A 15,205-nucleotide genomic window follows, 5' to 3' on the forward strand; every position below is an offset into this window, starting at 1 on the left:
TTGGGGAATTACCAGCACCCCCAAAAATCTCTAAAATATACTGGACTGCTAAACTACTAATGTTAATAAAACATACGATGTCTGTATAAGTGTACAGCTTACTGGTTGTAACCAGCTCTGACCAGTAAGAACTGGTTAGAGCTGGTTGTGAATTTTACATTTAGTCAGTTTTTTAGTTTTCATTTATTATTCTATTGATTGATTCTCATCAATTCTTTGCATTGTCTTAATTGCATGCAAATTTTCAATACAATCCAATTTAGTTAAGTGTTTTTATTAAATTTTTAGTAAGCATCAGTTACATTGCAAACAGAATGTGGGCAGGAGATATCACATCTCTGCGGACATATTGATAACGATGGAGTGCACAGACTCTCCAGTCCATATTGTTTTAAATGCTCCATCATATACCAGAGAGAAGACGCAAGCATCAAAGCGTAATAATAACTGCTTACAAACTGTTTTTGTGGTGGAATGTGTAGACAGATTCTACCGTCCATTAAGTCCATACCAAAAATTTTTTGTTTCGAATTGCAGTGCTGATAATGGGGAGCATTGGTGACACGGTTTTTGAAAGAACCACTGTTGTTATTTAATCCACCAGCAACTTTAGAAAAAATCTGTTGATTGTTTCCATCAAGTATTTTATTGTTTGCTATGGACCCACATTTAGCATTGCTATTATATACAGTTGCAAATGGCTCTTGCGTGTGGGCATTGACTTCCCGTTTACAGTGAAATATGTAGTTTCCAAATGAATCTCGTAAGTTGGCTTTCGCCCAGTGTAAATTGGCATTCATTTTTATATAAAAAAGGAACATAATATCTTTCTTACTAAGACTGTATATCGGACACACAAGTATTTCGTTGTGGTTGTCGTATAACTTGGTCCCCATGATAAGAATCTCCAAGTCAGCTAATTCAATCAATTTAGTACAAGGATTCTCCGGCAAGGGAAGTTTTTGTTTCACAGTAGGTAAACAACAGTCACATTTGGCCGGCAAAATTTTTGATACTGACTTATCCGTCTCCTTTATATACAATATTGTGGATTTAAATTGTTGTAGGATAATAAAAAAGTTCAGATACTCCGGGCAGTTTTTTTTAATAGGTATTGTTGATTGAAATGTATCAATAGATGCATATGCAAGCAAGGGATAGCTTTGAAATTCCATAATGTCCTTTTTCTGGTTCAAACTATCAAGGTGAGCATCGGATAGTCGGTTTGAGTAAAATCCTTACTTGGATTGATGACAATCATAACTGAAGAAATGTTGTTCTCCACTTTTGAGATAAATGGTCCAAGAGTTTTCACGATTGCGATACCTAATGTTATTGCAGAAAGCTATCCCTTTCTGGAAAAAATTTACACAGGTGACTGTACTCTTAATTTGCAAATGGCACCACCTTCGGTATGAGACATCATGCACAAACACTTTCCAACTTGCTAGCTCTGCTGCAAAAGTTGCATCAAATATTAACATTGGTTGAAACAGTTCTTCATCAAACAGTATGTAGTTGGCGTGAGTATCTTTTGGATTGCCTATTTGGTTTAGAATGTAGGTTTTACCACTTTTTAAACCGATATCACCTTTTCGTCGAGGAACACAAATTGTCGCTAGAGATCTGTAATAGGAGTTACATTGTTCATCAACGACTTCTTGTTGTACTGGCAATCTGCGATCATAATTGAAAAAAAATTTCCAGTGTTCCGTAAAAATTTGTTGGATGCAAAATGCAATAACTAAGCATTTAATTTTCTTGCAAGTTCTGCCATCCTTGAAATTAATAGTAAGATAGCCTGGCCTAATTTCTACGTTGCACGCGTTTTCTAACATGTCAAATCTAAAAAAGTTTTGGTATTGACCGCCACTACGTACACTATGTCTTTGAATATTTAGGGGAAAAGATCTACTGCTAGATAAATGAACCACTTCCTGGTTTACACTTCCAATAATTATTGAGTCCGTAATATATGCCTTCACTTCATGGTTTCCTGTTTCAGCACCAGCTAGGAATAACCTTGGGTTAGTATAGTCATCTTCAATTGCAGTATCAAATGAGTTTGGAATATTTCGCCAATACATCCTCCATTCTCGAGCTATTAGCTTGAGCTTTCGATTTTGATCATTGCGATTATTTGCAAAAATCTGTACTTTTGTGGCGGTTTCTAAAAAAATCTAGATGATTATCTTTGCTGGCTGCCTGCGCCATTATTAGGTCTTGTCATAAATGACAAATATTTTAAAAATATTTTTCAGGTGTCCTAAAAATCAAGCCAATAAAATCATGAAATTTTTACTTTACAAACACAAACCACTGTGAAAATCTGTGCTGTGAAAAACTTTCAAACCAGTTGCAAACACAGCCAGTTTCATGTAGATAACACAAACTAAAGTTGAAAAATTTGTCATATAAGTATATATATATATATATTTATATATATATATATATATATACTTATGTTACGGACAGTACTGCTTTGGTTATTGGAGCTTCATCAGTGCAGCTCATCTTTCAAGCAAGAACGAGTCCTCATGCAGTCGTTCTTGCTTAAAACATTTTAAGCCGTCAAAAACACGGTGTTCTTTAAAAAGAATTTTACAATTGAGAAAATCATATGACAAATTTTTCAACTTTAGTTTGTGTTATCTACATGAAACTGGCAGTGTTTGCAACTGGTTTGAAAGTATATATATATATATTTATATATATATATATATATATATATATATATATATATATATATATATATATATATATATATACTTATGTTATAAGTAGCAATCTTCTTTATATATATAAATATATATATTAAATTGCTTCCTCACCCCGAATACCCCGTATGGGTGGTAAATTCTGCTCTAACTCAGGTCTCCTACCAGAGACCTGGGAGTTTGAGCACTCGCCTCAAGATCTTAGCTGTTCCCAATAGCGCACTTTTTTGCAACAACTCACCTGAGTTGATTGCTGTTGGTATTTGGGCAAGCCACATTTTATGCGCCGGTGTTATTACGCCCAGTGCCCCAATGACTACTGGGATTACAGTTGTTCTTACATTCCAGCATTTTTCAATTTCTTCTCCAAGAGGGAGATATTTCTCTACCTTTTCTTTTTCATAGCTGGCTATATTGTAGTCATTGGGTACTGCTGTATCTATTATAGTAGCCCTTTTGTTCTCCTAGTCTACCACCACTATATCTGGTTGGTTTGCTAGGACATGCTTGTCAGTTTCATATATATATATATATATATATATATATATATATATATATATATATATATATATATATATATATATATATATATATATATATATATATATATATATATATATATATATATATGTATATATATAGGTTCCTACAGGACAGATAGCGCAGTTGGTAAGGTATCGGAACCGTGATCATATATATATATACTAATATTAATAATATATATTGAATATGTATTATAATAAATATACTAGAAATTCCCCTGTCATACAGCCCACAAATAAAGTGGTAATGACAAAATAGAAAGAGTATTGATGGTTGAGAAATGCAATATTAGCAGTCAAATGTCACTGCAGCGCAATAGGAGAACTGCAATGGTTGCTGCAACGGTACCTGTAATTCACTGGGTGTTATTATGTACAGCAAACTGCAAAAATGAAAGGGAAATATTATACAGTCAAACATTGATAACTCAAACTTGACGGGTCCGAGTGAGAGTGTTCGAGTTATCAGAGCGTTCAAATTATCAGAGCACTTTCACAAGTCCATGTATTTATCAGTAGATACATGTACACATACAAACTATAATATAAATCATAAGGATGAATGGCTGTGGAATGTTTCAAATTAAATGCTTCCAATGTGAAGTTTTAACATTTCTTATCAGAAAGTATAGAGATTTTCCTATCACTTGAGATTAGTTTGTTGTTTTATGTGATGTGACTGCCAGGACGTTTTCAGATTAAAATTGGTAAAACTTGATTGCTGCTGAAATGCTAAGAAGAAAACATATATTTTTTTTTGCGCTTTAACCAAGATCAACTCTGCCGATTTTTCTTGAAGTTTACGCAAAGGTTACCTCGCTTTTCCTTGCCCTCGAAAAAACCAATGCTAAGTGGATGTTTGGTAAAAATAAAATCTCACCAAACCTTTAGAAAATTCGTTGACTAAATGTTGTGTCGATTATGGTAATAACAAAGCCTATGAACTACTAAAAGTTGAATTTTATATCTATGGCTTAGAATAAGGTTATATTCTTAAGTGATAACAACCGTCTCGGTATCCGTTGGGCAAAAAACAGAGTTAATAAAGTTGAGGTCGAGTTATCTGAAGCAACTTTTTTGCGGGAACGGACAAAACAAAACTAGTCGAGTTATCCATGTTTGACTGTATGTTTATATCTCTCTCCTGCAATAGAAGAAATGCAATAATAGAAGTAAAATGGCAAACGGCTGTGTAATATATATTATTATTATCAATAATATCATTATTAGTATTATTATTGTTATTATTACAAAGTTTGCAATATTTAATGAAATTGATGAAACAATCAAATATTACTCCCAAAGAATCTGTCATGAAAAAAATATATAGAGATCGAGCAATCCACTATGGACATTCACCTTTTTTCAATGCAGTGCACATTGCATTGGCAGCTCTGAATGCTCAACGATTTAGTTCTCTCAGCGATTATTTGTCAACCGTTATGTGTAATGACCAATTGCATCATCGATGCCGCACATATACATTGAGAAATTTCTGCAGAAGTAAATTTGTCAACAAATCTAGTTGCCTCAAAGAAGCCTTTGGTAATGGCGCACACTACCGATAGATAATTGCTGAGAAAACAACATATCAACCTTTACTTGTTGTTAGGCTAGATAATAATGAGCTTTGGTAGTCTGTTTGTTTTGCGTTGCTTGTAGGTTGGAATCTACATTGTTCTGTACAAGACTTAACCTTTAACCTTTAAAAATCAGATAATCAGCTTGAAATACTACTGTCGAAGTACGTCTTAAGGAAATATTAAACTTGATTCCTTCATACGCTGCAAGCACCAGCGACAAGATCGCAGGGCTTATGGCAGCGGTCGACGGAAGAGTTCAGCTGTGGCCAACTTTTACAAGAAAAGCAAAACGCTGCCAAAGTGCAAGTGAAGGCCAGCAATTCCAAAGCGAGCAGCGTTATGAGCAGCTATTTTCATGTGATAACCAGCTACTCAGTAATAAGTGAACATAAACCATCAAGCCTGGCGCCACGAGTGTTTTGCAGCGCAATATTGCTGCCGTAGTCTTACAGCAGATATGAGATCCACGAGTTAACCAGGCGCAGGAACTTTACGGAAATATTTATTCTTGGTGAGCTATCAGCTCACTCAGCTATCTCCAAAAACATACTAGACTGATAGACTAACAGTATTATTAAAACACACAATGTCTGTATAAGTGTACACTTAACTAGTTGTAACCAGCTCTAACCAGTTAGAACTGATTGTGAATCTGAAAGTTCATTGTTTTTTTTTGTAATTTCATTTATTAATAAATTGATTGAATTTTTTCTATTTTTTGCATTCTCTTAATTCCTTAAAAATGTTGAAAAAATCCAAATTAGTTGTTTTTTGCTTGAATCATTACAAAGCATCAGTTACACTACAAATAGAATGCGGGGCGGGGATATCACAATCCTGTGGGCATATTGATAATGATGGCGTGGATAGACTTGCCAGTCCATATTGTCTTAAATGGTCCATCGTATACCAGAGAGAAGAAGCAAGCATCAAAGCGTAGTTACTATCGCTTGAAAACCGTTTGTGTTGTGTAAGATGTACACTGATTCTACCGTTCACAAAGTCAATAGTAAAAAATTTTTGTCCAGAATGGCAGTGCCGAAAATAGAGGGCAGTGCTAAGACTATGTTTAAAAGAACCACTGTTGTTGTTTAATCCGCTGGCAACTTTAGAAAAAATCTGTTGATTGTTTCCATCGAGTATTTTATTGTCTGTTACAATTCCGTATTTGGCATTGCCATTGTATACAGCTGCAAATGACTCTCGTGTGTCGATGTTAACATCCCGGATACAGTGAAATATGTATGTTCCAAATGAATCTCGTAAAACCGCTTTAGTCCAGGGTGAATCGGTACTTACTTTTATATAGAAAAGGAAAGGAATATTTCTTTTATTCTGATTGTATATCGGACACACAAGTATTTCGGTGCGCTTGTCGTATAACTTGGTCCACATGAGAAGGAACTCTGAGTCAGCTAACCCAATCAACATATTAGGAAGATTCGTTGGCAAAGGAACTTCTTGTTTTACAGTAGGTAAACAGCAGCTACATTTGGCTTTTATAAGGTTTGATACTGAATTATCTGTCTGACTCGAATAAATTATTGAGGATTTAAAATGTTGTAGGATCATAAAGAAGTTTAGATATTCTGGACAGTCATTCTTAATAGTTAAGGTTGATTGAAATTCATGAATAGATGAATATGCAAGCAAGGGAAAGCCTTCAAATTCCATAATGTCTTTTTTCTGGTTCAACATATCAATATGAGCATCGGATAATCGGTTTAAGTAAAAGCCATATTTAGGTTGAACACAATTATAACTAAAAAAACTTCTTTTCCCACACCTCAGATCAAGTTCCCAAAAGGTCTCACGATTCCGAGGCCTATTGTTATTGCAGAAAGCTAACTGTCTCTTGAAAACACGTACAAAGCCAAGTGTATGTTTCATTACAAAAAAGCACAAGTTTTTAAATGAGACATCACTCACGTACAGTTTAAAATCTAGTGACTCTGCTTCATGGAGTGTGCTAAATACTAACATTGGCTGAAACGATTCTTCATCAAAGAGTATGTAGAAGCTTTGATTATCTGTTCGATTTCCTATTTGCTTGAGAACGTAGCTTTTACCACTTTTTAGACCGGTATCACCTTTTCGTCGAGGAACACACCTTGTTGGCATCGATCTGTAAAAAGAATTACGTTCTTCATCAACGAATCTTTGTACTACTTGCGAATTGTGACCGTGTCTAAAAAAAGAAGTCATATGCTTCGTAAAAACTTCCTGGATGCAAAATGCTATGATTAAGCATTTAATTTCCTTAAAAGTTGTGCTATCTTTGAAATTAATAGTAAGATAACCAGCCTTAACTTCTACGTTGCACTTGTTATGTAGCATCTCGAGTCTGACAAAGTCTTGGTTTTGACTCCCAGTACTGACACTATTTCTTTGAACGTTTAGGGGAAAAGATCTGCCTCTAGATAAATGAAGCACTTCCTGGTTTACCCTTCCAATAATTATTGCATCGTTAATATATGCCTTCACTTCGTGGTTTATTGTTTCAGCACCAGCCAGAAGTAACCTTGGGTTAGTATAGTCATCTTCAATTGCAATATCAAATGAGTTTGGAACAATTCGACTATACAGTCTCCATTCTCGGGCTATTAGCTTGATCTTTCGGTTTGGATCACCGCATTTATTTGCGAAAATCTGTACTTCTGTGGTATTTTTTAAAAAATCTAGATGATTTTCTTTGCTGGCTGCCTGTGCCATTATTACGTCTTGTGATTATTACCAAATAATTTTTAAACTTTCAAGTGTTTTAAAAATGAAGCTATCAAAATTCATGAAATTCTTGCTCCACAACCACCAAAACTGCTGGGAAAAAATTAAAACAGTTTGCGTAGCTGCCATTTTCATGTAGATGAAAAAAATAAATATTAAAATTTTGTCATACTTCATGTCAATTGTGTAAACACGATTAAAAGAACACTGTGTATAACCGGTTTTGACCGCTACCCAAATTTTTTTTCTAGCGAAAACAAGTGTATAATGATTTGTTGCCGACCATGTTAACAGGTGAATAATACACTAGGTGTGTTTACTATTTAGGGATGTAATATAATCTCATCATGACTTGAATGAGCTTAAAATTTCTAATGATCTGGAGAGATTCTTTTTAATGAAGCTAAAATAACAAGAACTTAGTCACAAAGTGCCAGCACTGCCAGGTCTTTTTATACATAACTGCCTGGAACGGTATATATACATGTATATACACATACATGTATATACATAGGTATATATATGCTAATATATAAATATATTTATATATACATTTATATATATACATGTATACATGATTATATATACATATATATTTATTTATAAATATGTATCTACATATCCATGTACATAAATACAATTATATAAGTTAATATTATATAACATATACAACATATTACATTATCTATATAACATATTTTATCTAATATATATATATATATATATATACATATATATATATATATATGTATATGTATATATATATATATATATATATATACATATATATGTGTTGGCTCACGGGCTGAAAAGGACATGCACTTGGACCTTGACCCAAGGGTGAAAGAGCTTGCAGAAAATATCATCAACAAGATGTCAGCTGCTAATGATTATGGAAGCAGGGTACCACTACGAAGAATTAGCAAGGCCATACCTAAGAAGCTGTTAGAAGACATTAACATGGCACTGGAGTCGATCTCAACTGGATCAATCAGTGAGACTAATGCCTTAATCTACAGTACAGCAACCGTCATCTTGGAGGAGATGGATATTAAGCCAATGCCAACAAGGCTTCAAGCCATTCCATCCTGGCAGCTGAGGCTACAAAATAAGATCAAGGACTTGCGCAAGAAAGTTAGTAGGCTCAGTGAGAGATCTAACCACAGTTTGGAGCGTCCAAAAAGGGAAGCCACAATAGAAGCTCTAGAATCTGCCAAACAGCGGCTAGTAGCACTCTCGGCACGACTGAAGCGGTACACCAAAGAGCGAGATAACAAGAGAATGAACAAACTGTTCATCAATAATCCATCTAGAGTGTATTCCCAGTTCAAAGGTGAACTGCAGAGGCCAATGTCTGAGCCTCCCCGATCTAGCACTTCAAAGTTCTGGAAGGACATCTGGGAGAAAGAGACCACTCATAACACCACTGCAAATTGGCTGAAGAGGCTTAAAGAGAACCATCAACACACTGTGGCTCAGCAAAGACTCACCATCAGCAAAGAAGACATCAAGTGCAGAGTGCAGCGTATGAAGAACTGGGCAGCACCTGGCCATGACATGATTCAAGCCTTCTGGTTAAAGAAATTGACATCACTTCACACTAGAATGGCTAAGCAGATGGAGTACCTAATAGAACAAGGTGACCATCCAGAATGGCTGACCAAAGGACGAACTGTGCTTCTGATAAAAGATCCAAAGCAGGGGCCGATTCCCAAAAACTATCGACCAATAACGTGCTTGCCCACCACTTGGAAACTGCTCTCAGGAATAGTTGCAGACAAACTGGAAGAGCACATTAGTCACTATATGACCAGTGCTCAGAAAGGAACTGGGCGCAAAACCCGAGGAGCTAAACATCAGTTACTGGTGGATCGGACGGTCTGTCAAGACAGCAGGAGAAGGCAAACCAATCTTGCCATGGCTTGGATTGACTACAGAAAGGCCTATGACTCAATTCCCCATAGTTGGATACTTGAGTGCCTCAGTATGTACAATGTTCACCCTGCTCTTGTGGCATTCATCAAGATGTCAATGACCAAATGGAAGACGGAACTGGAGGCTAATGGCAAAAAGCTGGCGAGTGTACAAATTAAGCGAGGCATCTATCAAGGTGACTCCTTATCACCGCTGCTCTTCTGCATATGCCTAAACCCTCTAAGCAATATGCTGGAAGAGACTCAATATGGGTACCAGTTTAAGAGTGGCACCAAGATAAACCACCTCTTCTACATGGATGACATCAAGCTGTACGCTAACAAAGAAAGGGACATTGATTCGCTAATACACCTCACTCAGGTATACAGCAAGGACATCGGAATGACCTTCGGTATTGAGAAATGTGGAAGGCTAATGCTTAAGAAAGGCCATTCTATGCTCACATATGGCCTAAGAATGCCAAATGGTACTATCAAAAATATAGAAGAAGGGTACAAGTACTTGGGGATTATGCAAAGCAACATCAACCACAAAGCCGAGGTACGTCACAAAGCCATTACCGAATACAAAAAACGCCTTCGGCTGGTCTTACGGAGCCAGCTCAATGCCAAGAACCAAATCATGGCAATAAATACCTACGCACTGCCAGTAATAAGATATCCAGCAGGCATAATAAAGTGGACTGAGGAAGCCATCAAAGAAACAGATATAGCAACTCGTAAACTGCTGACCATGCATGGAGCACTCCACCCAAAATCTGATACTATTAGATTGTATCTTGATAGGAAAGATGGTGGTAGGGGACTCAAAAGTGTACAGCAGACAGTGAAAGAGGAGGAGCGAAGCATCAAAGCATATGCAGCCTCCATGGCCATCTCAAATAATTTGCTAGCTGAATTTCAATCGGCTGCTCTCACAACGGACCTACGCCCTGATGATGAGGAAATTGACTGGCATACGAAACCTCTTCATGGTGCTTACCACCAACAAATATCTAAGGTTGGCGATCTTCACCAGACATATATGTGGCTGAACAAAGGAAACCTAACGGCCAATACAGAGTCGCTAATCATGGCAGCCCAGGAGCAAGTGCTCCCAACAAGGCAACTCCAAACGGAAATCTATCACACTAGAGACGATCCTAGATGCAGACTGTGCAAAGATGCACCTGAGACCATCCAACACATCATCAGTGGATGCAGACAGCTAGCAGGGAACGCATACGCTGAGCGGCATAATCATGTTGCAGGTATTGTGTATAGAAGTCTATGTGATGAGTATGGCCTTAATAAACCACAACACTGGTGGGAAGCTCCTGGTAAGGTCAATGAAAATGACCGCGCTAAGATCCTCTGGGACTTCTACATCCAAACTGACAAGCATGTCCTAGCAAACCAACCAGATATAGTGGTGGTAGACAAGGAGAACAAGAGGGCTACTATAATAGATATAGCAGTACCCAATGACTACAATATAGCCAGCAAAGAAAAAGAAAAGGTAGAAAAATATCTCCCTCTTGGAGAAGAAATTGAAAAATGCTGGAATGTAAGAACAACCGTAATCCCAGTAGTGATTGGGGCACTGGGCGCAATAACACCGGCGCATAAAATGTGGCTTGCCCAAATACCAACAACAATGAACTCAGGTGAGTTGCAGAAACATGCGCTATTGGGAACAGCTAAGATCTTGAGACGAGTGCTCAAACTCCCAGGTCTCTGGTAGGAGACCCGAGTTAGAGCAGAATTTACCACCCATACGGGGTATCCGGGGTGAGGAAACAATTTTATATATATATATATATATATATATATATATATATATATATATATATATATATATATATATATATAGGGGAGAGCGGGGTAAGTTGCCACCATTTTCACAAAAATGCAGATTTTTCACTACATATTGGTATTTGCTTTCCTAAACTCTAATAATATAAACATAGGATTGTTTGCTATATAGCATCACCTTTACAAGTGATTAGCCATAAAAGTTTGTTTACGGTTTGTTATTTAAAAACGGTTGTTAGTCGGTTCATCTTCCCCCAACCCTGTTCCAAGTTGAACCACCTATTGGGGTAAGTTGAACATATGGTAATAATATTATAAGAAACAAAGTTTTAAATAAGAATAATATATCTTGCAGTCAATTATGACAATATAAGTTAAATTTAACGTATATTGTTGTTTTTAATGTCAGTTTGAAAGACGAAACCACCAACGTTGGGACCCGTAATGCCCTTTGAAATAGGTTTTAGAACTTTTACTATTCTGCCACTTCTAATAGTGTCAGAATCTTTTGTGGTGGGCATGATAAACCGATTGGAGTGCCCAACTCTCTTCAGGAAATCGATAGCATAATTTTGACCAGATATGGCCTCAATCTGAGCAGCATGGAACAGTTTTTTTTTCTTTTGTATTTAACAAGAAAGAAAGTTCCCACTTGAACGTCATTGGCTTGAACTTTCTCATCTGTGATTGCATTGTCACTAGAGTGTTCGGATAGCACAGGTTCTGGCACATCGTAGTTGGTGTCAAAACTTTCAACTACAGTATGCTTAACACTCTTTATAACTTTTGACATAAGAGACCTTAGGCTGTGACTGCTTTTTTTTACAATCTCAATAGCCTCTTTGACAAGTGTGCCAGTAATTAAAGCCAACTTTCTCATTTTTCTTCTTCTGTTCAATGTTTTATCTGACATGACGGGCAAGGTAATATTCCCCTTGGTGATACTTGGTAGTACTTTTAGCTGATTCTTTATTGCAAATTCATAAGCCAATTCCAAAGTTAAATTTTTAGCCGTAAAAAAACTGGTCAGCTCCTATGTGTGAGAGGCCGAGTCTTTCTCTAACTTATTGCTGAAGACCATGTGTGCTATCCTTGTGTTAGAATAGCTGATCACAGTTTGCACAGTGTTAGGGTAATTTGATCAATGCCATGTGCTAAAGCCACTTTCCTAACTGACGTTCCCACAGCAACTGCAAGTAGAGCAAGATCCATCACTTCTTGGCTTGTGTTGCCAAGATTTGCTTGTCGTATATAGGTAGTTTCGAGGCATCAAAAATAGGGCAAATGCATGCCTATACCCAAATAAATATCTGTGGTAAGTTGAAAATATCCCTGATGGGGTAAGTTGAACATATGTTCAACTTACCCCATTAGCCCTGGTTCAACTTACCCCATAGGAAGAACAAGGATGACTCATTAAATAAAAGCTAAATTTTGCGTTCAATTAAAAAACAATATCCAATAACGGTTTTCTATGCAATAGACATCCACCAGTAAAAAATTTCCAGCAGCCAAGTTGAATGTCTGCCTTCCAACCTAAAAATCTATTATGCCATCATAATCACTTTTAGGCAGTAAAATTGACTCATGAACATTTTTAGCTTAGCTTGCAAGTCTGTATTGTCTGACTATTCAGAGTAAATGATGTAATCACGCTGCGCTAGCCATGTGACCGATAAATTAGATCAAAGCTATCCAGAAGAAGGCAAATCTTGGGGTGGTTCAACTTGGACATAGGTTCAACTCACCTCACCCTCCCCTATATATATATATATATATATATATATATATATATATATATATATATATATATATATATATACATATATATATATATAGATAAATATATATATATTTATCTATATATATATAGATAAATATATATATATATTTATCTATATATATATTTATCTATTTATCTGTTCAATAGAATGGCTGGTATTATCGGGTTAATGTTGATAGTAAGGCTATCAACTTCTTCTTCTGGATTCGATTGTATACATTGTTAGCTGATGCCAAACTGAATCTTGTTCATGTTACTTTAACATTTTATAATAAAAAATAGACACCACAAGGAGGTTGAACAAGTAACTGATTGTATTGTAAATGATGATGGAATGTGATGAAAGTATGGAGCAAATGAGTAAGATTTAACGAGTGATTGATGGTATTAGACCAAATGGCATGACGGTGTTAGCTAAAAGGATAACAAGCATACAGTAGTTAACCATTTACGCATTAATTAATTTCCTGGCATTCCTAGAAAAAATTGCTCAGAAATTAAATTCGAAATGCTTACCGATGTTTGCCATATATTAATGGTAAGGATCTTAGTATTCATATCAAAAACGCCTCATAAAAAACTCGAAACTGAAAGCGGATTGAACAGTGGCTTACTGTACCAGTTCAGCTATCATCTTAAATTTATTTTAGTTCTTGCGAACTTTGCCATCAATTCTGTTTTTAATGTTGTGTTCTTTTATGATGAATGAAAACCTCAACAGAAGAATGATCAATGTCACATTTTCTTAAAATTTTAGGGCTATCTTCCCTCAAATAGTTCTGGCCATAAAGTTTAGTCGCTGTGACAAACTTTCAGCAAAACTGATCAAAGTCCAGAGATATCATTGTTTGAAATAAACTAGCCCTTTGAAAAACTGATCAATGTCCAAGGGCTACAAAGCAATAACGATCATCGTCCAGTCACGTGATTACTTTCAGCCAATTGCAACATAGGACTTGTTTGGGATTTGTAAACTTAAAAACGAACATTTTGTTGGGTAAGTTCTGTAAGTACCTCCCGAGTTAGACAACAGAGAATTACTTATGTTGATGACATTTTAGCCAATTCAGATTCATATTTGTGTCATTACAGAATTAATTCAAATAGCAGCACTGACTTTGATGGTTATGAAAGTAATAGCTTGGTAAGAGAAGGAACATTGCAGGCCTGTATTCTCTGGTTGCAAGTTGGGGCTGCAAATATCAGGCAGCTAGTTATGAACACTTGGGGGTTTGGGAGGGGAGTGTACACCCCCCAACGGAGTTTGAGGCAGCGCCCAAAGCACTAGACCTTTTAAGCATAACAAACCTTCAAAGTATGCATAAGTTCAATCAGTTGTAAGCATCAAAATCAACATAAATATATTGTTTATGGTTCATGGTGGGCAAAGCTTTTCCTTTTTTCAACTAACGGTATAAAACTCATGACACTACAGATTTTTGTAAGAGACATTGACAGAACAAGAGCTATCACTTTTTTATTGCAATAGCTCTTGTTCTGTCAATGTGTCCATCACATAAATTTTTCACAACTGATTCTGTATCTTTTTCAGCATCTTTATCCCACGACCACACGAGCGGAGCGGAAGTGTGGGAGTTTTATGATAAATGCATGCGCACACAACTTACGAAAATTATTAATCAAAAATGAGACGAACCCTCGTCAAGAAATTTCATCAAAAAATTTAAGCATCGGAATGTAAAGTCGTTAAAGTATAATAACGATACAAAGCACATTTAAACCTATTTAAATATGTTACCAAGTCTTTGTAAACCTTCGATAATATCTTAAAACTTACCCATCTGATCGGATTATACACAAATAGACAGATTAATTTCAACGAAAATCGCCACAAAACACTTGAAAAGCTTGGTTTAATAAAAGTTAAGACCGGAAATTAAAACGCCGAGGGACAGATAACAGAACGATGAAGTATGACGATGTCTTGCGCATTTCACGAAAAGATAACGTGCACTTTTCACCAGTCTATAGCATTGTCGAATTGCCGAAGGTTTTGGCCATTAACATAGGAGTACAGAAATCGTTTCATTTTTGCTGATTTCAATTTTTTCATTTTCATTTGCCAACACATTTAAATACTTTCACATTCTAACTGATGTCCAACGCA

Source organism: Watersipora subatra, chromosome 5 (assembly GCF_963576615.1).
Source record: "Watersipora subatra chromosome 5, tzWatSuba1.1, whole genome shotgun sequence".
NCBI classification, from domain to species: Eukaryota; Metazoa; Bryozoa; class Gymnolaemata; order Cheilostomatida; family Watersiporidae; genus Watersipora; species Watersipora subatra.